Here is a 26,655-nt window from a genome sequence, read left to right as displayed (position 1 = left end):
AGGGAAAGAAAAATAATGTATCTTTATGTATTATTAAAAGAACCAAAAAGTTATACACGGAATGCACAGAGCTCGGGGCATCAGAAAAACTCAATAATAGTGGCTTTAATAATTATTAAAATTATTAATATTATTATATCAACCCTTAAAAGACAAAATTTTATATACATCCTATGTGAATCAGTAAGGCATTACTCAAAATTCTTAATGTGATACTTTTAGAAAGCAAGGGAGCCAATGACCTTTAGAAAAACATTTAGAAAAACGTACTTTCACTATAACTAAAGAGCTTGTCTTTCAAACCCACCTTCAAAAAATATAGATATTGTTTATAGAACCAAATGTATAAGTAAAAAAATAGAAGTATTTTGTTACACATGTTTATTTTTTTTTCCGGTTATAGGCAGTGGTATACACTGTTGAAATCTAGGTTTTGGGATGACTTGAAGCCTGACTGTAATTCAGGGCTTAGTCAGACCAAATTACAATATACCAATTTTTAATAAAGTGGACATTCTACTATTCTGTTGGGATTATAATGAAAACATAAGTATTTGTATGTATCTAAGGTGATATGTCACTCCTTTGTTTGTTCCTTCCAACCACTTAAACTTTAACAACTAACTCCGCCATTCCTTTGACACTTCAAATGGGTAGTAAGGAGGGCACGTATTGCATGGTGCACTGGGTGTTATACGCAGCTAATGAATCATCGAACTTTACATCAAAAACCAGGGATGTACTGTATGGTGACTAACATAATATAATAAAAATATTATTATAATAAAAAAATAATAAAAAAACAATTGTTTAAAAAAACCAAAAAACAAATAGTAGTTCAAAAAACTGAAAAGAGCCAGAAACCAGTCCTGGTGCTGCTTTTAAAGTCCCCAACTGCAACCGAAATGCTCCTATGATCTGTATTTTATTTTATTTTAATGGCTAAAGAAAATCAAAGCATGATGATAGACTCAATTTAGTTCAGTCTGAAAAAATGTGGCTCCCAACTTGTGACTCCTTTAAGAATTGCTAAGTAGTTTCTTTTCACCAAACGACTTTATTTTGAAGAAAGTTCTATCAGTAAAAATTCTCATAGGAAATAATGCTATTAACAATATTTACAATGGAGGCTTAGCTCAGAAGGACAATTTGATTAGAAAGAAAAACGGGGCTCAATACCATGACCATGAGATTGTAACCTGAGCTGAAACCAAGAGTCGGATGCTTAGGTGACTGAACCACTCAGGCATCCTAAGGTCAAGCAGCTACTAATCATTCCTTAATGCAGTCCATGTATTCTTCATTTCCTACCTCCTTTGCTATCTTGTATTTGTGTGAGACCGTCTGTATGATTTACTTACCAATCTGTTGGGACTTAAGTTGGTCTGAAATGGAATCCAGTCCCTGCTCCTAGTAGCATGGCGACCATACAAAATAATTAAACTTGTGAATCTTAAAAATTATTAATCTATAAGTTAGAAATACCTACCTAACTCACAAGATTATAGTGATGATTTAATATCAAAGACTCTTGAGTATTTAGTAATATCAGTGTTCAATGCTAAATGCTATCACCATTTTAATTCCGGAATGCCTCAAGCACTTCCCATGTCCCTAGCTATCCTAGGATAGATTGGCCATTCTTCCAAAAGCTAATAGGCATTAGTTAAGGAGATGGTAATACATTTTGCTAAATTGGTAATAGATTTACATATCAACATACCAGTTTCTGATGATATATACATATTTGGCAATTTATTGATAGTCTTTAATGAGAATAACACCACCAGAAATTGTCTTTTTAAATATTTTTTAATTTAAATTCAATTAATTAACATATAATGTAGTATTAGTTTCAGAGGTAGAGGTTAGTGATTCATCAGTCTTATATAACACCCAGTGTTCATTACATCACATGCCCTTCTTAAGTCCATCACCCAGTTACCCCATCCTCCCACCCTTCTCCCCTCCAGCAACGCTATTTATTTCCTATGATAGAGAGTCTCTTAGGGTTTGTCTCCCTCTCTGATTTTGTCTTGTTTTATTTATTCCTCTCTTTTCCTATGACACTGTTTTGTTTCTTAAATTCCACGTATGAGTGAGATCATATGATAATTGCCTTTCTCTGACTGACTTATTTCACTTAGCATAATACCCTCTAGTTCTAGCCAAGTCATTGCAAATGGCAAGATTTCATTTTCTGATGGCTAAGTAGTATTGTGTGTGTGTGTGTGTGTGTGTGTGTGTACTACATCTTCTTTATACATTCATCTGCTGATGGACATCTGGACTCTTTTCATAATTTGGGTATTGTAGGCATTGCTGCTATGAACATTAAGGTGCAGGTGCCCCTTTTTTTTGGCTACATCTGTACCTTTGGGGCAAATACCCAGCAGTGCAATTGCCAGGTCTTATGGTAGCTCTATTTTTAACTTCTTGAGGAACCTCCATACTGTTTTTCAGAGTGGTTGCTCCAGTTTGCATTCCCACCAACAGTGTAGGAGTTTTCCCCTTTCTCCACATCCTCACCAACATCTGTCATATCCTGAGTGGTTAATTTTAGCCATTTTTTAAAAATATTTAATTTATTTATTTGAGGGGGGAGGGGCAGAGGGAGTGGAAGTTGCCAGCCTCAATCCCAGGGCCCTGGGATCATGAGCTGAACCATGACCTACTTAACTGACTGAGCTACCCAGGGGCCCCTATCCATTCTGACTGGTGTGAGGTGGTATCTCATTGTGGTTTTGATTTGTATTTCCCTGATCCTGAGTGATGTGGATAATTTTTTCATGTGTCTGTTGGCCATTTGAATGTCTTCTTTGGAGAAATGTCTGTTCATGTCTTCTGCCCACTTCTTGATTGGATTACTTGTTCTTTGAGTGTTGAGTTTGACAAAGTGCTTTATAGATTTTGGATACTAGCCCTTTATCTGATAAGACATTTGCAAATATCTAATCCCATTTTGTCAGTTGTCTTTTGGTTTTGTCAATTGTTTTCTTTGCTGTGCAAAAGCTTTTTGTCTTGATGAAGTCCCGAGAGTTCATTTTTGCCCTTGGAGATGTGTCTAGGAAGAAGTCACTTTGGCTGAGGTCACAGAGGTTGCTGCCTGTATTCTCCTCTAGGATTTTGATGGATTTCTGTCTCACATTTAGGTCTTTTATCCATTTTGAGTCTATTTTTGTGCATGGTGTAACAAAATGGTCCAGTTTCATTCCTCTGCATGTGGTTGTCCAATTTTCCAACACGATTTGTTAAAGAGATTTTTTTTTTTTCCCCATTGGAAACTCTTTCCTGCTTTGTCAAAGATTAGTTGACCATAGAATCAAGGGTCTGTTTCTGGGTTCTCTATTCTGTTCCAGTGATCTAGGTGTCTGTTTTTGTGCCAGTACCATACCTTCTTGATAATTACAGCTTTGTAATAAAGCTTGAGTCTGGGATTGTGATGCCACCAGCTTTGGTTTTCTTTTTCAACAGTCCATTGGCTCTTCAGTGTCTTTTCTGAATTTTTAGGATTATTTGTTTCAACTATGTGAAAAAGTTGAATGGTATTTTGATAGGGATTACATTGAATGTATAGATTGCTCTATGAAGCATAAACATTTTAACAATATGTATTCGTCCAATCCATGAGCATGGAACGTTTTCTCATTTCTTTGTGTCTTCCTCAATTTCTTTCATGAGTGTTCTATAGTTTTCTGAGAATAAATCCTTTGCCTCTTTGGTTAGGCTTATTCCTAGGTATCTTATGGTTTTTGGTACAATTGTAAATGGGATCAACTCCTTAAATTCTCTTTCTTCTGTCTCATTGTTAGTCTATAGAAATGTGACTGATTTCTGTGTCTTGATTTTATATCCCGCCATACTGCTGAATGTCTGTATGAGTTCTAGCAATTTTGGGGTGGAATCTTTTGGCTTTTCCACATAGAGCAACATGTCATCTGCAAAGAGTGAGAAATTGACTTCTTCTTTGCTGATTCAGAAGCCATTTATTTCTTTGTGTTGTCTGATTGCTGAGGCTAGGACTCTTAATACTATGTTGAACAACAGTAGTGAGAATGGACATCCCTGCCATGTTCCTGACCTTAAAAGAAAAGCTTTCAGTTTTTCCCCATTGAGATTGATATTTGCTAAGGGCTTTTCATAGATGGCTTTTATAATATTGAGGTATGTTCTCTCTATCCCTACATTGTGAAGAGTTTTAATTAAGAAAGGATGATGTACTTTGCCAGATGCTTCTTCTGCATCTATTGAGAGGATCCTATGGTTCTTGTCCTTTCTTTATTAATGTAGTGTATCACATTGATTGATTTGCAGATATTTAACCACTCTTGCATCCCAGTTATAAATCCCACTTGGCCTTGATGAATAATCCTTTCAATGTGCTTTGGATCTTATTGGCCAGTATTTTGTTGAGAATTTTTGCGTTCATGTTCCTCAGAGATATTGGTCTGTAATTCTTCTTTTTGGTGCAGTCTTTGTCTGGTTTTGAGATCAAGGTAACACTGGCATCATAGAAAGAGTTTGGAAGTTTTCCTTCCATTTCTACTTTTTGAAACAGCTTCAGAAGAATAAGAATTAATTCTTCTTTAAATGTGGTAGAATTCCCCTGGGAATCCACCCAGTCCTGGACTCTTGTTTGTTGGGAGATATTTGATTACTGCTTCAATTTCCTTGCTGGTTATGGGTCTATTCAGGTTTTCTATGTCTTCCTTTTTCAGTTTTGGTAGTTTATACATCTCTAGGAATGCATCCATTTCTCCCAGATTGCCTAATTTGTTGGCATATTCTTGCTCATAATATATTCTTATAATTGTATGTCTTTGGTGTTGGTTGTAATCTCTCCTCTTTCATTCATATTTTTTTTATTGGAGTATTTTCTCTTTTCTTTTTGATAAGTCTGGCCAGGGGCTTATCAATCTTATTAATTTTTTTCAAAGAACTAGCTCCTAGTTTCATTGATTTGTTCTACTGTTCTTTTAATTTTCATTTCATTGATTTCTGCTCTAATCTTTATTCTCTTCTCCTGCTGGGTTTAGGCTTTATTTGCTGTTCTTTCTTCGGTCCCTTTAGGTGTAAAGTTAAATTGTGTATTTGAGACCTTTCTTGTTTCTTGAGAAAGGCTTGTATTTCTATAGACTTCCCTCTTAGGAGTGTCTTTGCTTAATCCCAAATGTTTTGAACAGTTGTGTTTTCATTTTTACTTCAATTTACTTCCCATGAATTTTTAAAATTCTTCTTTAATTTCCTGGTTGATCCATTCATTCTTTAGTAGGATGCTCTTTAGCCTCAATGCATTTGATTTCTTTCCAAATTTCCTTTTGTGATGTGATGGAGTTCAAGTTTCAAAGCACTATGATCTGAAAATATGCAGGGAATGATCCCAATCTTTTGATACCAGTTGAGACCTGATTTGTGACCCAGTATGTGATCTATTTTGGAGAATTTTCCATGTGCACTCAAGAAGACTGTGTGTTCTGCTGCCTTAGGATGGAATAGAACATTCCACATATATCTGTGAAATCCATGTGGTCCAATGTGTCATTCAAAGCCCTTGTTTCCTTGTTGATCTTCTGCTTAGATGATCTATCCATTGCAGTGAGTGGGATATTAAAGTCCCCTACTATTATTGTATTATTATAATTTTTCTTTAATTTTGTTATTAACTGGTTTATATAATTGGTTGCTCCCATGTTAGAGGCATAAATATTTACAATTGTTGGAGCTTTTTTGTTGGATAGATCCTTTAATTATGATGTAGTGTCCTTCCTCATCTCATATTACAGTCTTCGATTTAAAATCTAATTTGTCTGATGTAAGGATTGCTACCTCAGCTTTCTTTTGATGTCCATTAGCATGATAAATGGTTTTCCACCCCCTCACTTTCAATCTGAAAATGTCTTTGGTCTAAAATGAGTCTCTTGCAAAGAGCATATTGATGGGTTTTGCTTTTTTATTCAATCTGATATCCTGTTTCTTTTTTGGGGGGGGCATTTAGCCCCTTTTTATTCAGAGTAATTATTGAAAGATATGAATTTAGTGCCATTTTGTTACATGAAACATCATTGTTTCTGTATATTGTCTCTGTTCCTTTCTGGTCTATGTTACTTTTGGGCTCTCTCTTTGCTTAAAGGATCCCCTTTAATATTTCTTGCAGGGCTGGTTTAGTGATTGCAAATTCTTTTAGTTAATTTTTGTCCTGGAAGATTTTTATCTCTCTTTCTATTTTGAATGACATCCTTGTTGGATAAAGTATTATTGCCTGCTTCTTTTTCTCATTTAGCACCCTGAATATATCATACCAGTCCTTTCTGGCCTGCCAGGTCTCTGTGGATAGGTCTACTGCCAATCTAATGTTTCTACCCTTGTAGGTTATGGACCTCTTGTCTGAGCTGCTTTCAGGCTTTTCTCTTTGTCTCTGAGATTTGTAATTTTACTATTATACATCAAGGTGTTGACCTATTTTTATTGATTTTGAGGGGGGGTTCTCTGTGCCTCCTGGAATTGAATCCCTGTTTCCTTCCCCAGATTAGGGAAGTTCTCCTCTATAATTTGTTCCAATATACCTTCTGCTCCTCTCTATCTTTCCTCTTCTTCTGGGATCCCAATTATTCTATATTGTTTTGCTTTATGGTATCACTTATTCTTGAATTCTCCCCTTGTGATCCAGTAGTTCTTTGCCTCTCTTTTTCTCAGCTTCTTTATTCTCCAACATTTGGTCTTCTTTATCACTAATTCTCACTTCTGCCTTATTTATCCTAGCAGTTAGAGCCTCCATTTTTAATGCATCACATTAACAGCCTTTATGATTTTGACTCAATTAGATTTTTGTTCTTTTATTTCTCCAAAAGGAATTCTCCAGTGTCTTCTATGCTTTTTTCAAGCCCATCTAGTATCTTTATAATCATTATTCTGAATTCTAGTTATATCCATACTTATATCCATACTGATTAGGTCCCTGGCTATTGGTGCTGCCTCATGTTCTCTATTTTGAGGTGATTTTTTTCATCTTGTACTTCTGTCCAGAGAAGAATAGATGAACAAGAGAGTAAAATATGAAAATGGCAACAATGACCCTAGATAAATGTACACCAAACAAATCAGAAGAGACCCAAAACTGGAAAAAAAAGAAAGTTAAAAAAAAAAAGAGAGAGAATATAATTAGGTGCACAGAACAGAATAATACACTGGATCCTCTGTATATTTTGGTCAGTTTGTTAGAAAACTAGGTCCCAAAAATGTAGAAAAAAATAAAAACTTATATATATACAAAAATAAAATTAACTACATTGAAAGGATAGAATGTAACTGTAAAAATGAGCATTAAAAGACCAAAAAAAAAAAAAAAGGCTTGTAAACAGGTGAGCAGAAAAGAGCAGTACACTATATCTTGAGTGTATTTTGGTCTGTTTGTTAGAAGAAACTACATCCTAAAATTGTAAAGAAAGAAAAACATACACATTCAAAAATAAAATTTAATATGTTGTAAGAATAGAAAGTAAATATAAACATGAAAATTAAGGAAAAAAAATAACTCTAACCAAAGAAGAAGAAGAAGAAGAAGAAGAAGAAGAAGAAGAAGAAGAAGAAGAAGAAGAAGAAGAAGAAGAAAGAGAGAGAGAGAAAATATGATCAGACAGGTGAAGAGAACAGGGAAATACACTAGATTCTGGGTGTATTTTAGCCTATTTGTTAGAAGAAACTATCTCAAAATTGTAAAGAAAGAAAAATTTATCTATATACAAAAGTAAAATTAAGTACAATGAATGTAAGTGTAAAAGTGAAAATTAAAAAAGATTAAAAAAAAGAGTTGATAAAATAAGGAGTTGATTGAAAAAGGAAAGAGAAAAAAATTAAAATTGAAACACTAATGAATCATTGGGAAGAAAAACATGAATTCTATATACTAGTTTCCCCTAGGGCTGGAGTTTTGTAGTGCTGTGTGATCGGTGTCTTGGCCAGATGTTCTTGCTGATCATCTGGGGGAGGGGCCTGTTTTACTAACTCTCATGTGTCTTTACCGCAGGGCGGAACTGCACTGCCCTTGCCAGGGGACCAGTCTAAGTAAGCTGCTCCAGATTGCTCTATGTGGCCTTTGTCCCCTGAAGGCCTTCTGTGCCCCTTTAGAGGATGAGAATGAAAATGGTGGCCTCTGATCTCCAGCCCCAGAGCTGAAAGCTTGGGGCCCTACTCCTTAGTGCATCCTGAGGGAAAAGCAGTCAATCACACCTGTTTCCCTGGTCTCTGTCTGCAATCCATGCTCACCCAGCCTGTGACCGAGCATTTCTATCTCAGGCACACAACCCCATTTTGAGTCTCCAAACCCTGCAAAGTTCTGCTGTGCATAACCTCACTGCTCCTCCCAGGGGAGGAAGGGGCATCTTGCTGGTTCTGCTATTTGGTGGGCCCCTGCTCCAAGAGCAGTTCCTGGACCATACCATGGTTCGAGGTTTATGGCAACACTGACCTGGGAGCCCTCTCCTAGGCTCTCTGATTGGAGTCAGCTTTCCTGCTCCAGTGCCTGGGAACTCTGCCACACTCAGGCATCCTGTCTTCCTGTGACCCCTGGGGGATCCTGAGTCCACACTGTCCCACCTGGGATTCCACCCCCATTTAGCAACCTGAGTGCCTTTCAGGCAGGGACATCCCTCACTGGAGCAGACTTTTAAAAGTTCTGATTTTGCATTCTACTCCTATATCACTTTCTGGTCCTGGCTGAAGGAGGCTCCCTCCCCTCTGGGTTTATCTTCCCATGTGTTGCCTCAGATTCACTTCTCCACACCTCCTACCTTGCAGAAAGTGTTCGCTTTTCTACCTGTAAATCTGCAGCTATTATTTTCTTAGATCTCTGGTTGAGCTTGCAGGTGTTTAGAATGATTTGATAGCTATCTAGCTGAATTCCTGGGTCAGGCAAAACTAAGGTTTCTTACTCCTCCACCATCTTGGACTCAAAATTGTCTTTGGAAACCATACAAGAACTGAAATGAGGATCACACGCAGTGGAAGAACAATACCCATGTATTGCGGTGATTCCAAAGTAATATATATTTCCTAATCCTGAGAAGTTCATACTGATTATTTGCTTGCTTATATTTGATTGTGGCCTTTTGTCTTTATTTTCAATTTTCTCTATTGTCTTTGTCCTTTTCTGTCATCTCAGAGTTTCATTTTTGTCTATTAATAGATTCAATCTGGTCTCCAATGTATTAACATTTCATCTGCATTTTCTCAGGCTTCTTAAACATAGTTTGGTTATTTTTATACTTCTTAAAATTTTAAACTTCAATTAAATGAACACTCAAAAACCCTTAAAATTGTGATTAACTGTAACAACTTAGAAATATACAGTCTTATAAACACTTTCATGTCACAGATTAAGTTCAAATTAGACAGCAGGTATTTATCCTTACTCAAAGAAATCAGAAGAGTTTTTAAAAAGGAATATAAATAAATGCTCAGAAGCATACAATTATTAACTGTATCTACTTGTTACAAAGTTGCATGTTTCTTATTGTTATTTCATGTAATAGGCATCTTTGTCATGTAATTATCAGATACTTGTGCATTCACTGCCTGACCATATGAAAGTCAGGACCAGCTGAACTGGAGGAAATAAAACTAAAAGTTGAACAAGAAGAGAGATCAAGTAAGTTCCTCTGGGGACAAGGTATTTGTGCTAGTAAGTATTTCTCTCCCAACTTACACAAGAGGGGGGGTCTCTTCTCCAATTTTGTATTCTCTTGATCCTAAATTTGAGAATAGCTATCCCCAGAGCTACTCTGATGTAAAGTCATAAAGTGCATAAAATATGTCTGCGGTGCTTCCTCATGCATGTCCTCTCTCATCCTTCCTGACCTACAGTCCATTCCTGTCTCCTAGCACCCTCAATTTCCTGCAGTCAGGCCAGATGAGTAAGTGGTATTTCATGATCCAGAACTTCCTTTTACCTCCCAATCCTCAAAAAATAACTACTAGAGTTTATCTGTAAAGGTCTCCAAAATCCTGAGACAGAATTAACTGACTTCAGTAAAGGAATGTCAGCAAACTTTTATTCAATGGCAGGAAAGTTAAATCAGCTGTTTTCTCTGATGACTTTTGCCTCCACTCCTGTGCTCTGTGAGAAGTTGACCACACTCAAAATTAGCTGGAAGGCAATTCATGAAATTGGAAATCTCTAGCTGTTCTGTATGCCAAGGGTAAAAATGCAAGTCAGGGAAAAGAGACTACTGTCCTGTTGCTCAAGGCACATGTGCTGTATTGCTCAGTGAACCAGAATTTGAATGGTTGGTATTTATATTTGTGTTTTGAAGAAGACAGTGCACATACTTGCTTAATTCTTTATTGTTTGATGACCATCATAAAGCTAGTTATGTTGTTATTTCAATGTGCTAATTTTGTAGTATGTTTATGATTGCTTCTTCAGCAAGGGAAGACTAAGCCACTTCAGTGTTGCAACATGCCAAACAAGGGAAAGCTTAACAGCTTTCTTAATGGAAGAATGGGAAAAAGTTGCCATATGGTGAAAAATTTCAGACATTCAATACTATGCTAATTCACATTCTATTTATTTCTTAAATAAAATTAGTTTCCTATTATCCATAATGTAGTACTAAGAACACATTGAAATTTTTAATGAAATAATCTATAACTTTTGCTATCAAAATTTAAAGTAAATAGTAAAATTAATTAATCCATAAGCATACTGTAATTATAGTTAAAATACTTAATTACTAGCTAAGCAAAAATAACACTGATGATGATGACTCAAATCATGGTTAATCATAATGACAATTTAAAAAGTTGAAAGCAAAATAGAAAACAAATTCACCTTTCTTTTATTTAACTGTAACTTCAATATATTAATATCAGCAAAATTATGTAAAAGATAATTTCAAAATAAGTCTCTTATTTTAATTTACTGTTTTCCTATAAGACTATAGTGGATGCATTGGTATTGTGCCTAGATCCCATTCCCCACTTTCCTGGGCCCTCACAGTGATGATTCCTCCACTACCAGTAGTGGAAGCACCTGACAGCTTTTGGCTTGGTTTCTCTCTCAAACTTATCTGTACCTCAAGAATGCTGTCTGTCCCCTCAAATTAAAAGAAAATAAATTAAAATGTTGAATAAATTATGAAATATTATAAAATATTTATCTGGCCAGAAAATACACAATCCTCCCACATACTAAGTCAAAACAAGAATTAAGGAAACACAATGGAGCTAGGAAGCAGGCTTTCCCCAAGAGATTTTTTTTTTTTCAAACCAAGGTGACATTGAAATTTGGTTTTCATAGTTTTGCAGAAAGCAAGAGATAGAAAACACAAAGTAGGTGCTGCTGGAGGTGGGCACTCTACAGAAAAGAACTGACATAACAGGTTAGACTGCTCTCCTTCAAGACCTTTTTGGAAGGTTGTCCTTGACTAGTGTTTGGTAACTTAAATTTTAGGAGAGTTCCCTTCATTTCCAGAAAAGGTAAGGGTATTCACTGTGCCTAAACTCTTTGTGCAACAGTGTAGTTTCTGGTGAATACCCACTTTCTTCCTGGGAGGCTTGAAGTTTAGTACATGCTAAACAGAGGGTGCCTATATAATTAGCTCCCAATAAAAATCTGAGTCTCTAATGAACTTCTCTGGTCAAATACATTTCATAGGTGTTACCACAATTCATTGCTGGAGGAAGTAATCATGTGTGTGACTCCACTGGAAGTGGACTCTCGGATATTTGTGTCTGGATTTCCTCTGGACTTCTGCCATGTCCCTTTCCTGATTTTGTTCTGCATCCTTTTGTTATAATAAATCAAAATTGTGAGTTTGACTATATGGTGGGTTCTGTGAATCATCCTAGTAATTCGTCAAATCTGGGGATGTTTATAGGGACTCCCAATGTAGGAGTCTAGTTGTGATATCTCAAAAAACCACCACCACCACCACCACCACCAACAACAACAACAAAAAACACCATCGGTGTAAAGATGAACTAGATAGAAAAGCCGAATGCAACAGAGGGATCAATGTCTTTCTCTAACCTTAGCACTAGTAAAAGCGATAGAGTAAGATATATAGCACCGGAATCTAGACAGAGAAAAGAGAATGACAAAGAAGCAATACTTAAAGAGATCATGGCTGAGACCTTTTTAGCATAAACACATAGAATGCGGAGGATTAAACCAGACCAATCAAGATAATCATTCCTTCTCTGACCACATATCTTTTTCATTAATTATTCTAGAATAAATACATATTCTGGGTCATATGGTAAGGATAACTTTAAACTTATATAAAATTCCCAACTATTTTCCATACTAGCTATAACATCTGCAGTTTTACCAACAAAGTAGGAGAGTACGAGTTGTTTGCCAGCACTGCCATTTTGACCATATTTTATTTTGGCTATTGTAATTCCTGTGCAGAGGGATCCTATCATGGTTATATTGTGCTTTTACCTAAGGGTAATGATGTGGAACTTTTTTTTTGTTTGTTTGCTTACTTCTCATTCACACATCCTCTTGGTGAAGTGTTTGTTCCAATATTTGATCCAACTTTTAATTAGTTATTTTCTTACTCTTGAGTTTTAAGAGATTGTTATGTGTTCTGCCTAGAAGTCCTTTGTCAGTCCTTTGTCTTTTTGGTTCATGTCTAGAAAGTCTTTGCCTAACTTCAGGTCATGTAGATTTTCACCTGCTTTCTTCCAAATGTTGTATCACTTTGTTTTACATTTAGGCCTGTGAATTATTCCCAGTTAATATTTGTATAAAATATGTTTGTTTCATGATCCATTTTCTGCACATGAATGTCCAGTAGTTCCAACATCATTTGTTGAAGATTCTATCTTTTCTTCATTGAATTGCCTCACACCTTTATCAAAAATCAGAAGGGGGAATGAACCATGAGAGACTATGGACTCTGGGAAACAAACTGAAGGCTTCAGAGGGGAGGGGGGTGGGGGAATGGGATAGGCCGGTGATGGGTATTAAGGAGGGCACGTATCGCATGGTGCACTGGGTGTTATATGCAAGTAATGAATCATGGAACTTTACATCAAAAACTAGGGATGTACTGTATGGTGACTAACATAATATAATAAAAATCATTATAAAAAATCATTTGGTCACATATGTATGTGTCTATTTCTGGACAAAAACTATCTGTTTTATTGGTCTGTGCATCTACACTTTTGTTAATGTCATTTTGTCTTTATTATTATCATTTTAAACACGTTTTAAAATAACATAGTATAATTTTTCTGACTTTGTTTTTTATTTTCAAAATCATTTTAGCTGTTCTAGTCACATTGTCCTTTAGTATAAATTTTAGAATTAACCTGACGATACCTGAGGTTTGGATTGTTATTACATAATTCTATCGATTACTTTCTAGAGAAATGACATCTCTTTTGTTAAGTGTTCCAATCCATAAATATGGTATACTTCTCCATTAATTTAGATTTTCTTTGATTTTTTTCATATATATAGTTTCTACATTTAGATCTTGCACAAATCTAAATAAATTGAAAAAGATTGAAGTCACACGAAGTATGTCTTCATTATAACAGAATTAAACTAGAAATAAGCAACCAAAGAAAATGTAGAGAACCCCAACTATTTGGAAATTAAACAACACATTTCTCATATATAATGGGTCAAAGGATATAGCACAAAAGAAATTTTTAAAAGCATTACTTTAGACCTTATATAGACATAAGTCAATGTTACCATCAACACAAATTAACTGAAAGACCAGAGGCCTAAAGACTACAATAAAAACTACAAAAAATGTCAAGAAAACATAAAAGAAAATCTTTACTATCCTAAGCAAGACTGTCTAAGCAAGGAGTTCTTACAAATGAAACCTAAAGCCTAATTCACAAAAGAAAAAGAAAAAAAATTGGCAAATTAGACATCCCAAATTTAGAAAGCTTTACACATCGAAAGATACCATTAAGAAAACAAAAAGACAAGCTACAGAGAGCAAATAAAATATCTATAAAAGGACTTATAATTAAAATGCATAAAGAATCTTTGCAAATCAATAATAATAAGAAACCCCAATTTTAATAGACCTTTCATCAAATAAGATATAAAATGGCTAACAAACAACAATAACAAAAAATGGCTACTAAACAGATAAAAATGTGCTCAATGTCATTATTCATTACAGAAATGGTAATTAAAACTGCATTGAGGGCACCTGGGTGGCGCAGTCGTTAAGCATCTGCCTTCGGCTCAGGGTGTGATCCTGGAGTTCTGGGATCGAGTCCCACATTGGGCTCCTCGGCTGGGAGCCTGCTCCTTCTCCCTCTCCCTGCTGTGTTCCCTCTCTCGCTGGCTGTCTCTCTGTCACATAAATAAATAAAATCTTTAAAAAAATGCATTGAGTTACCATTTCACACACCCTAGAACAGGCATAATAATGAAGACAAACCAAAACAATTGCTGGTGAGGATGTGGAAAAATGAGTATACGCCTGCTTTGCTGGTGGGAGTGCGAATGGTAGAGCAACTTCATAAACCATACAATCCAACCATCCTACTCCAAGAAAAATAAAAACATACGTCCACCCAGGACTTGTGCCAGTCCTTCATAGAAGCATTGCATCAAATGCCCAATAATTTCAATGCAAATGTCACCAACTTTTGAATGGATAAACAAAATGTGGTATAACAATACAATGGAATATTATTCAGCAATATAATGAAATGAAATACTTTGGTGATTCAGAGAAAACAATATTCTCGGTGAGAGAATCCAGACAGAAAAGACTACATATTTCATGATACCATTTATATGAAATGTCCAAGGAAAGCAAACCTATAGTATCAGACATGAGACTAGTGGTTGACTGAGGCTGCGAGGAAGAATGGGTAACGATTGGGAATGTCTAAAACTGCTTTATTACGAAGACTGCACAATGCTATAGAAATCACTAAAATCCAGTAAGTCATACTCTTAAAGTGACTAAAACTTTTTACCCAAAAATAGAATTTTATTTTGTATTTTCTTTTGTTGTATTGTTTTTCATTATTTTATTTTGTTATCTGAATGTCTGAGATTTCACTATTCAGAATATTTTATTTTTTATTTTGTTTATTTTTTTAAGGTTTTATTTATTTGTCAGAGAGAGAGAGACAGAGCACACACAGGGGGAGCGGCCAGGTTATGATCCCAGGGTCTTGGGATTGAGCCCTGCACTGGGCCCCCTGCTCAGCAGGGAGTCTGCCTTTCCCTCTAACCCTCCCCCAGTTCATGATCTCTCTCTCTCTCTCTCACTCTCTTTCTCTCAAGTAAGTAAATAAAATATCTAAAAAGATGCCAGTATCTCAGTGGTTGAGAATAAGCCATAGCCCGGGGAAGTAAAGTGGGACAGAGAGCAAGTCCAAGGGGTGCTGGCCAGGCTTCACAGGCTTAAATAGGCTAGTGACGGAGACTTCCGTTAGTCTGGAGCAGAGAGATGCCCTCCAGTGACCAGGAGTGATGTGGGGAGATACTCAAAATACGAGTTAGATGACACCGTTCTCCTGAAGTAATGTGTGTCTACAAGAGCAGTGTTGATGTTTCCTGTTTGTTGAAAAAATTTCTCAAGCAAAGTGTTTAAACTGGTGAGCTGATTATCCAGTGAGGTGTTTGTCCCAGGAACTGCTTAGAGAAATATGACATTCACAGCCTTCTTGACCTTCTTTCCATTCTCCACATAAGAATTAAAGAAGACTTCACCTTAAAGTCTACATTTCAAATTGATTACCATGCTACAGTGCAATCCGAAAGACACTGACTGTCAAACTCACGAATGTTATGTTGAAAGTCATCATTGAGATACTACGATAAAGATTCATGAAGGTCTATAAAAATCTGTTATGGTAGCAAATGAAACTTTGGTTCCTAAAACTAGCTTTCCTTTGTATAACTATCACCATTGTCAATTTCAGTTTTTACATCTGCATGAAGGATTGACAAACAGCCAAGCAAAGTAAAGAAGCCAGTAAAATAATGAATAAAATTCTGAGCTTATATAACCTTTCTCAAACATGTCATGTATTGCCTTTGATTCATTTATTCTAGGTGTGGTCTGTATATCTGAAGGGGTCACATTCAAACATAGACATGAGAAATCCTAATTCCTTAGGCACAGCTGCATACATGCTATTCCAAACGCTACAACATGACTCCACAGTATATTTCAGTTTTGGTAAGGAAGAGAAGAGGAGAGGACGGAGGGAAAGGGAAAGGCTGGGGAAGGGACAGGAGGAAAAAAAAAAAAGAAGAAAGAAATCCAGAACAACAGAAAATTGACTCTATACCCACATGAAAGAATCCATAACCAGAGTTATCATTATCACTCAGCTTTACAAAAATAATGTTTGAAGAAATGTAGCAAGTAATTATGCTGTTGTCTTTAAAAGATTTTATTGTTGAGGTTCTTGGTTCACAGATGCTCTTTTAATGAAAAAACAAAAACATGAAACCTTCTCACTTGAGCCCATGTATGTTGTAAAATTTCTCTGAACTAATTCTGAGGTTTGTGGATCCATTCCTGACTTCCCATAGAATTGTTGCCATGGGGTTCCGCAGCCAGCTTCTTCTGAACAAGCCTAACTAGTTTGATGATCCAATGTGTTAATTATCATCAAAACCATTTTGTAACCACAGATATTCGTGAAGGCAGCTGGATTGCCTGTGGACAAATTAGACAGCATGGGAAGCCACCATTTATAGTGATTATAACACAAGGAAACTTCTTGGATACAATTTATACCACAGAGAACCCACAAGTATTGAAAATATGAAAATGCTCCAACTCTTTCAGTGAAGAATATGGCTGTGAAATAAAGAAAACATCGAGATAATGACACAGATATTAAGAAGACTTTGAGTAAACAGAAATCATGGAAAGGTTTGTAAGTAGCAGAACATGAAAACAAAATGGAAATTTTAATTTGATTTCCTTAAATTTTTTTATTCCTTTAATTTCTAACAAAGGAGACATCAAGAAACTAAAGGGCATTTAAAAATATACCATAGAATATCCAGTAAAATACTATATAAACTTTTCATCCAAGTTTCAGCAAAATTATGACTATTTCAAAAACTATTTACAGAAAGAAACATTATTCCAAATAATCAGAATGATGCTAATAGAGAATTTAAATTTACCAAAACTCACACAGAAATTACTATTCAATATCTTTGAAAGTGAACTTCATAAAATTATTACAAAAATATTTATTTTTGCTTTATGTTAATTACATTATAATCATTATGTATATACACAATTCCTTAATACGAAGATGTTGAGTTAAAATGTTATTTAAATGTCATTTTAATCTACTATGCCTGGTATTTGAAAACATATATCCACACAAAAAACATACATACCTATTCTTAGCAACTTTATTTGAATTACAAAAAAACCAAAAAACTGATACAACTCAAACATCCTGCAAGGGGCAAAAAGATAAGCTGTGGTACATTCACACAATGGAATACCACTCAGACATAAAAAGGAACAAATTATCGATATTATGATATCGATATCGATTATCGAATTATCAATAACTTAGATGGGTTTCAAAGGCATTACGCTGATTAAATAAAGCTACTATCAAAATGTCTCATGCTCTATGATTCCAGTTATATAATATTCCCCAAATGACAAATTTATAGTGATGGGACACTGATCAATTCTTTTTTCTTTATGGTAAGGAATAGTTTTATACTTTGATTTTGGTAATAGTTACTACGTATATGGTAAAATTTCATGGTACTACCCACAAACACATACATGTACATACACAGGAATGCTGGTAACATTGGTGAAATCTAAATAAGGTCTGTAGTTTATTTTCTTTGTGGGTCATATTTTTGATGTCATGTCTAAGAGCTCTTTGTGAAACTTTAAACCGTAAGGACTTTCCCCTGTTTTATTCTAGAAGTTTTATAGTTGTATATTTTACACTTAGATTTATAATATATGGTATAATGGCTCCTTCTTAAGTAAAACCTTTAAACAAAACCAGCTGAATGGAGAATCAGAGACCAAGTTGCACACAATTTCCCCTCTCGTCTTCTATGTTGTAACTGATAAGACACTTTCTGTAGCCTGCTTTCCTCTTGACTCATTCTCTAATCACACCTTGAAGAACAAAACAGGTAGTTTAAGAAGAACACATAAAACTCAACTCAGAGATTAAGGGTTCTTCCTAGTATTAGCAACTCCTTTTTATTTTTATTTTTTATTTTTTTTGCATTTTTTTGCATTTCATTTTCCACTGAGCACAATGCAGAAACTGTACAGGACATTAGGGAAATAAAGATGAGTAAGGTGCCATATTTGCTCTCACTTTCCTCAAGTTCTAGATGAGGGGACAGACAGAAACACACTCAGGGTGCCAATTATTACCGTTAAGGTATGGTACCGTGTATGATACAGAAGGAGAGATTACAAAGTGGAAGAAGGATTCACATAGACACAACAATAGAGATTTTCCCAGTAGAAAATGGAAGGAAAACAGTGAAGGAGATGCAGGTATAGAATGAACATGGGGGCCTGGGAACACTCAACTTTTTTCAGTAACAGTGACAGGTGTGATACGGCCCAGTAAAGATGCTGTGGATGAATCAGTCTTTAGTTAGCTAAAAATTATTTTCTTTTAGCCACACTCGATACTACTGTCTCTCATACAACCTTTGTATTATGTTTAATATGTGTCTTTGTAATCATAAATATTCCTAGAAAGTGACTTTATAAATCATATTATGTAAATTTATGTAAATCACATTATGTATACATATATAATTTTGTTCTTTTCTTTCAGCACTATCTTTTTAAGCTGGAGTGAAGTTGCTTTATGTACACCCAGTCTGTTTGCCTGACAGCCTCAGCATATGCACCCATCAGCTTTGCCCTGGCCAGTCACCTAGTGATGGAACACGAGGTTAGCTCAGTCCCTGGAAGAGAGCACACAGGAGCTGTCCTGTACATATCCACCAGTAGTTCATCTGTGGACTTTGGTTTTTTTAAACTTCTGAGCAATAACTCATAACTCTTCATTAATTATTTAAATATTTTCTCCTTTCCATTTGATTATTCTTTTCTCTAGGACTTCATTATATGAATAGCTATGCATTTTCAATATTTATATACCATAAGTAGTTATCTATACACTTCATGCCTAGAAATACCTCTTCTACATTTTTTATCTTTCAACATTTTCATGTTGCCTTCCATGGAGATTCATAAACTGTTATCCCTAATTTCTAACTCTTTTTTTTTTCAGTTATATCCATTTATTCCATCTATAATATCTTTTCAAAGCTTTTATTTTTTGCATCTAAAATAGTTTTTATAATCTTGCTGTTGTTTTGCTAAAATTTTATCTCCTTACATATATTACATTAAAAATTCTTTATCCTTTCACACATTTTCATTCAGATACTCTATATTGTCCACTTATTTGTCAATCTTTTAAAGTAGTTTGTCAATTGTCTAGCCATTTTGGTCTGCTAGTTGATATTTCCCTGGAGTTATTACTACACTAACTTACAATGTGTTTGGAACAAGGGCCAAGACTGGGGTCTAACCTGTTTCAAATCAGTCAGTTTAAGGAAAGATGAGTTAATTTCTCCCTTTGTTACTAATATAGAAGGTAATTTCCTTGGTTAATTTGTGCTTATATTCTTAAGGTGAAACAGCATGGATTGGAATCAGCCTCTTTATATTGTAAACCAGCTGTTTTGTGGTTTGGGGTGACAAGGGTAAAGAGTGAGGTTTCAAACTCGGTAGGTCAAATCATACTTATTTTTAGCAACACTTCGTCCTCAGGCTTTCAGAACCCCTGTGGTTCCTCAGAGGACACAAATATCCTAGTGTTCAGCCCCTGCTATGGATTTCCTCAAAGAAGGATCCCACAAAGATTTTTGCATTGCAACACCGGGAAAGACTAGAGCCAATTTTATTCCATTTTTCTCCTGTCTGACCTCTCAGCTCTGCACAAGCTTCTTTTCACCTCACCTCCTTCATCTCCTAGATGAAGGCTCTTTAATTACTCAGTTCTCAAGGATTTGCACTCATTCCTGGAATTTATTTTCCCTATCGGCTCCTTTGGTTCATTCATTGTTCATTCTGGGGATCACAGCACCCATCAGCTTGCCATTTGGTGGGGATGGAGCTCTGTGCTACACTTGGCTCACAGACATGCTCAGTTTGACAAGCAAAAGGCTCTTCAAAATTGAACTTGAATCCTACAAATGGAGATATACTTTCACACAGACACTCACTATTGTATATCACCAGCCATGTTCACTTATATGGTAGCTCCTGCTTTTGAAGGGATGGGAGGTTGATCTCAGGTAGAATATAGGGTAGATTTAATGAATGCTGCAAGATAAAACGAAAAGAGCTAGCCAACTGTAAGTGTGAAGAAAATTGAAAGATAAACATAGGGACTACAATGTCTTATTGACTCACCTTGAAAAATGGTGGTGACCGAGGATAGGATATGAGGGTAACTTGATCCATATTTCAGATGAGTAACCCTGGGGTCAGTGCCAAGGATGTATTTGTAGGAGGAACCTGGAGACAATTGAGGGCAGCGAGAATGTCATTCTGGAGGAGGGTTTATGTTAAAACTGGAAATCTAAAACCTGTAAATTAAAAAATAGACATAGGTGAAGAATTAGCTGACATAATCCGAAGAGTAAAATGAAAGCTCTTCCCAGAAGACTTCATAATATTTCCGACTTGTTTGACAGAAGGTATAACTGCATATTTTTGTATTAGTAAATACAAAGTTAACAGGCTTTTCCAATAGTCCAGACAATCCATGAAATTACTTGAACCTGAAGCAGCAGGTGAAATGCAAATAAAGGTCATTTGTGGAGGGCACTAGATGGGCAGATCTAGACACAAATCTAAGCCTTATCAGCTGGCTTCTGGGTGAACTGTGAAGTCTGTAATGAAATTCATCATGACAGAAGATTGGGGTGATTTTTGTAACATGGAAATGTGCTTCCCTGAGGCGTGTGCATGAATGGTAGCTCAGTATCTCAATCCACTACCACGTGCACAAGAAGGAGACGCTTGCCCAAGCTGCTCCTGGCTAAGGACTGAGCATGAGCTCGTGTGCTAGTGCAAGCCGATCTTGAGAGAGGTGGGACTCCGCTGATGCAGAACGGTGGCTTAGAATGATTCTTAGAATTGCGTTCAGTCTGAAGTTTTCCTTGCTTTGTTTCTTTCCTTTTCCTGTGTCATTCTGAATGTTTTCCCTCCCATTGCCTCTTTTCCATTTATCCTTCACAAGGCTGTCTCCCAATAAGGCTCTCACATGTCTACACTTGTGTTGGTGCCTGGTTCTCTGAGACCAAACTAATGCAGTGGCCTAAGGAAAGGGGGGTAATAGTTTTGTTTGGGAGATGTTGGGTTTGAGATCACACTGTGATTTGCCATTACGCAGATTTTTTAATAAAAACATAAACTTCAAAACACTATGTACATATTTATGTTAATAACTTTTCTGCATCAAACTAGTTATGTCCACTGAGATCTAACAGATACAAAAGGGCATATTTTTCAAGTGAGGTGATTAATTCAGATTAAAGAAATATGAGCCTGCATATTTCCCTTTTAAAGTTTTAGATAGTGAATTGACTCTCAGTTATAAGAATATTTTCAGCATATTTCTACTTCAAGAAATAGCTAGAAAAAATTATACTGCTATTTGTGAGAATTTTATTTTCTCTGATGTCTCAAATTTACTAAGAAAATTATGAATATATCCATTTATGTTTTAATTTAAGCTTAGTAATGATGATACTTCTTACATTGATTGAAAACTTATTTGTGTCAGGTACCGTACTGAGTACTTAATCTACATTATTTGCTTGTTTTCCTGCTCAGGGTCCATGATACTGTATTTTCTTTCTATGGTAGCCATGAGCAATGTCCCTTAACCTTTACCATCTTACAATATGCCAGGCTTTCACTTTCTAACCCCTTTCATGTTCTGTTGGGAATGTGATTAATTCTACCCAAAGACATATGAGCAGAAGTGCATGAGCCAGTTCAGCTCTGGTCTTCTCATTGCCCATGTAGGAGCCTTCTGTCTCTCTCCACTTTAATAAGTAACTTTCCACACATTGGATGTCTTGGCAGCCTGGATTCTGGTGTTAGGAAATAGGGAACAGAGCCCCAGCAGACCCCGATAGACACGTTGAGAGTGAGAAATAGCCTTTTGTGGACATAATCACTAAGATGGAGTAATTTTTGTTGTTGCCATGTCATAACCTTACCACCGCAGACTCATACAGATACTCCCATTCGGGAGTACCTGCTACAACCCCTGAGGTATATTGCCTCATCCTAGAGAGCCCTGGAGGGCAGCAATGATATGCCGTTGAAGGCTGGAATTTGGCATGTAATACACTTGATAAAACTGTCACCTGCAATAATGTAGAGTGAATGAGATGATCTACCATCTTTACACTTCTAACCAGTAAAATGTAAAACTGAGTTGGCATTTAAGCAGCAACTCAAAAGCATTATGAGAGATGCTTCATGTCAGAGAAGTAGGCACAATTTTCATTACTAGATGACAAAAGACTTAATCATAAAGTAAGAATTGATAAATTGGATTATATTTAGGCTTGAAACTTTGAATATAAAGAAGACAAGTCCTAGAAAATGAAAAGCAAGAAAATATTTTCAATGTACATTCTTGATAAAGGTCTTGTCTACCATATACATGAATTTCTACAAATCAGTAGAAATGATAGACAGTTCCATAGAGAATAAGCAAGAACTTGAACATGCCCTTCACAAAGTGGACTATCCAAAGAAATAATAAGCATATAAACTATGTTAAGTCTTATTCTTTAGACAGATGCACCACATACACATAATAAGAAATATACATACCAGAATGGTTAAAAAAATGTTGTCAATATCAAGTGTTGGAAAGGATTTATGTTAACAGGAAATCTCATATGCTGCTGATAGCAATTTGATACATCTGCTTTTGAAAACTTGCAGTGCCAACTAAAATTAGATCACACTTAATTATAAAACCAATGAAAATAGCTGCATATGTTCATCAAAAGACATGAAAAATGCTTATAGCCATGCTATTCTAGCAGAAAAAAACTGAAAACTATCCATATCATCATAAGAATGGATAAATGCATTGTATTACATTTGTTGAAGAGAACTATGGAAAAATAGAATGTACAAACTGCATCAAGATCAATGCTCCCTTCAAAATAATGTTGATAAAAAAAAAGACAAAAAAGAATTCAAGCTGTATTATTTCATTTATAATAATTTCATAAATAAGCAAAACTCATCTATGCCGATACAACTCAACAGAATAGTTGAGAGGCAGTAACTGGAAGGTACAAGAGAGGACCTTCTGGGGTTCTGGTAAAGAGTAGTTTTTTAACTGGGTGGTGAGTGTATCAATGTGTTCATCCTCTAATGATCTAATTGTACAAATGGATTTGTTCACTTTGTTGTCTTACTAAAAAAAAAAGAAAATGAAAAATAGAGAAAATCTCAGTTCTGTCAAGTCAGACATTTAAATACATTACCAATTGATATCATGTCTGAATGGAACAACCTTTGCTATACCATGCTTTTAACATAAATTTAGATTTTGAATTTCTTTTTTAAGTAGTTTAATTCTTTGTAAGGATTGATATTTTGTGCATTTAATTTAATTTTAGTGATGTTATCAAGACAAAAGATAAAAATTACTTTATATTTAACATAAAAGGTAACATTTCTTGATAAAAAACATGAAAATGTTTTGTAGGTATAATTGACATCTATAATTAGTTGACTTTAACTGGAGGAAATTATTCTCGATATGTCTCCATTTATATATATGAAAGAAAAATTATAGGATTTTAGTGATCTTATTTTACTTCTATCTTGGAAAATTTTGCTTTTCATCATCTTAGAAATTATTTTATCGGGGCGCCTGGGTGGCACAGCGGTTGAGCATCTGCCTTCGGCTCAGGGCATGATCCCGGCATTGTGGGATCGAGCCCCATATCGGGCTCCTCCGCTGTGAGCCTGCTTCTTCCTCTCCCACTCCCCCTGCTTGTGTTCCCTCTCTCGCTGGCTATCTCTATCTCTGTCGAATAAATAAATAAAATCTTTAAAAAAAAAAAAGAAATTATTTTATCGTTACTCATGAATTATCCCCAACTTTGCTAAAAGGAGACTAAAATAAGAATAAGACTGAATCACCTAGAATGATGCAATGATAAAATAAATCATCAATATTACATCATCCTTCAGTTTTTTAATTGGGTTGTCCAAAATACTTCAGCTTTTAAAAAGTATTTTTTTAAAGTTAAAGTTATAAAATAATTCTAGAAACATGATCTTTGTAGTCTTTTTAAATGAAGTGTTCATTGAACACATTGAGAATTCAGATTTAAAAAAAAATTCTGTCAAAATGGCGAAGAGAATGATAGTCTCCATTATTATATAAATCAAAATGTGAATGCATAGAGACAGATAGCAGCACTTTAGATACTAATTATAATGGTAAAATTAATTATATAAGAGAAATTCCAGACTATATCTTCAGATGAAAATATTCCAGATGGATTTCCTCAAAATCAAGAAGCAATGAGTGAGCAATATATTTCTAAAAATGAAAGAGATATACGACATTCTCATCCAGTTAGTTATCCAACAGTAAGGATTTTATCACAAAGTATCTTGTGACATGAATCTGTATTATAATGTGTCAATGTATTCTTTGATTTTTATGTTGCTCATGCATCAAAATTTGCCTAATAAGATTTGTAAGGGGACAAATGCTAAAGACAAGTGTGATGATTCATTTTATGCGTCAATTTTGCCATGCAGTTATTCAATCAAACATTAATCTATGTATTGCTGTGAAGGTGTTTTGTAGATGCAATTAACATCCACCATTACTTGACTTTAAATAAAAGAGATTATCTTCAGTAATCTGGGTGGCCTCTTCAAATTAGTTGAATGGGTTTAAGAGCAAAACTGAAGTTTCTGCAGGAAGAAGAAATTACCACAGTCTCAGTTTCTGCTGTACTAGCCTTTCCAGACTGCCTTTCATGCCAGCCAGTCCTACAAATTTTGGACTCACCAAACCAGGTCCTATAGTTGCATAAACAAATTCCTTACAATAAATCTTTCTTTCTCTCTTATGCATGCATGCCTGCATATATGATATATAATTACATATATATCTCTATAATTTATATATACATCTAAAATTTTGTTTTACATTGTTTGTATTATATATATAGAAAGAATCAAAGCCTAACTCAGAAGATGTATATAAAAAGTTAATTGAAAAAAATGGTTATAAGAAAAGAAAGAAAAAACTGATTATATAGAAATTTAAAAATACACCTATTGATCATTTCATTTGGTATTTATAAGCCTAAAAGTGAAAATATTTTGTAATTATAGACCAAAAATGATGGCCAACATGTCTACAATGAAATTATGAGCTTTTAAAATTACCAAAAGCCTTGAATTTTGATGACTCAAGAGCATGAAGAAGAACCAGAAATAATGATAAGTGGACTCTATTTGAATATTTGAAATCAGGACTCAATATTTACAAGATTGATGTGCTTCAAGTTCATTCATGTGAGTTGTATTCAAAGGATATTGCCTATTTCAGGTACATACCTTTGCTTTACCACCAGGAAATTATGGAATAAAAACAAGGGTTTGATATGCTTAAATTCTTATTAAAAATTTTAATGAAGTTGTCTTCCCTCTACCTTTACTCTTAGTTCTGTCAATTGTTTGTAAATAATTTTAAGATATTTAAAATATCTGCTATACCCAGATAGCAAGTGGCAATGCCTGTTTTTCCTGGTGTAATGGGGGTCAAGATGTCCTTTGCAAATGATTTTTGAACAAAAGTACCCAGGAAAAATAAACTAAAGATTTGACTATCTCCAAGGAGCCAGTATAGATTCAAAATACCCGGAGTGAACTGGGAAGAGTGGGGCCTGTCAAACGTACATTGGCACATGGATCTCAATGAAATAAAAGAGTTAAGAAATGAATTAGGTTTGTGAAGCAATTGTACTACCAAAAAGACCACTAGCTTAGACCTAAAACGCAATGCCCTTGAGTTCACACATTACTATGAATGAGAAGCAGACAGAGGAGTCTGCTCAACCCCCAAGGAGAACGTATTACCCAACACTCAATTCACATGTGTCCAAAGAGGATGATGAAGGAAGGGTTCCCATAAATGGAAGACAAGAGCCTTGAAGAACTGTGGACAGGGAAGTCCCTCCTAAGGAGCAGGAACAGACCCTAGTCAGGAAGGTTTCCTTCCCAGGGGAAAAAAAGGCATCACAAAATCTACAAAGGGATTGTTATGGTGGTCCTTCCAAATGAGAATTTTTAGTGAGATTATCCACTTTGTGCTCCACCACAGTCCAGGGGTAGCATTTGCTTCACAGGAGTTCTAGATGAGAAAGATCTACATCTACACCTCATATAGTCTAACAACTACTGTAAAACACTTGCAGACTTGCATTTTGACCTTCGTGCTGTGATTGATTGGGACTTTGGGTGGATTGTCAGATAAGCAGGCCCTTGTAAAGGTTAATATGGTTCACCAAATAGTTCAGCACGTGGAAGTTAGTTC

The sequence above is a fragment of the Ursus maritimus genome, unplaced genomic scaffold (genome assembly GCF_017311325.1).
Source record: "Ursus maritimus isolate PB19 unplaced genomic scaffold, ASM1731132v1 scaffold_3, whole genome shotgun sequence".
NCBI lineage: Eukaryota > Metazoa > Chordata > Mammalia > Carnivora > Ursidae > Ursus > Ursus maritimus.
This window is presented reverse-complemented; position numbering follows the sequence as displayed.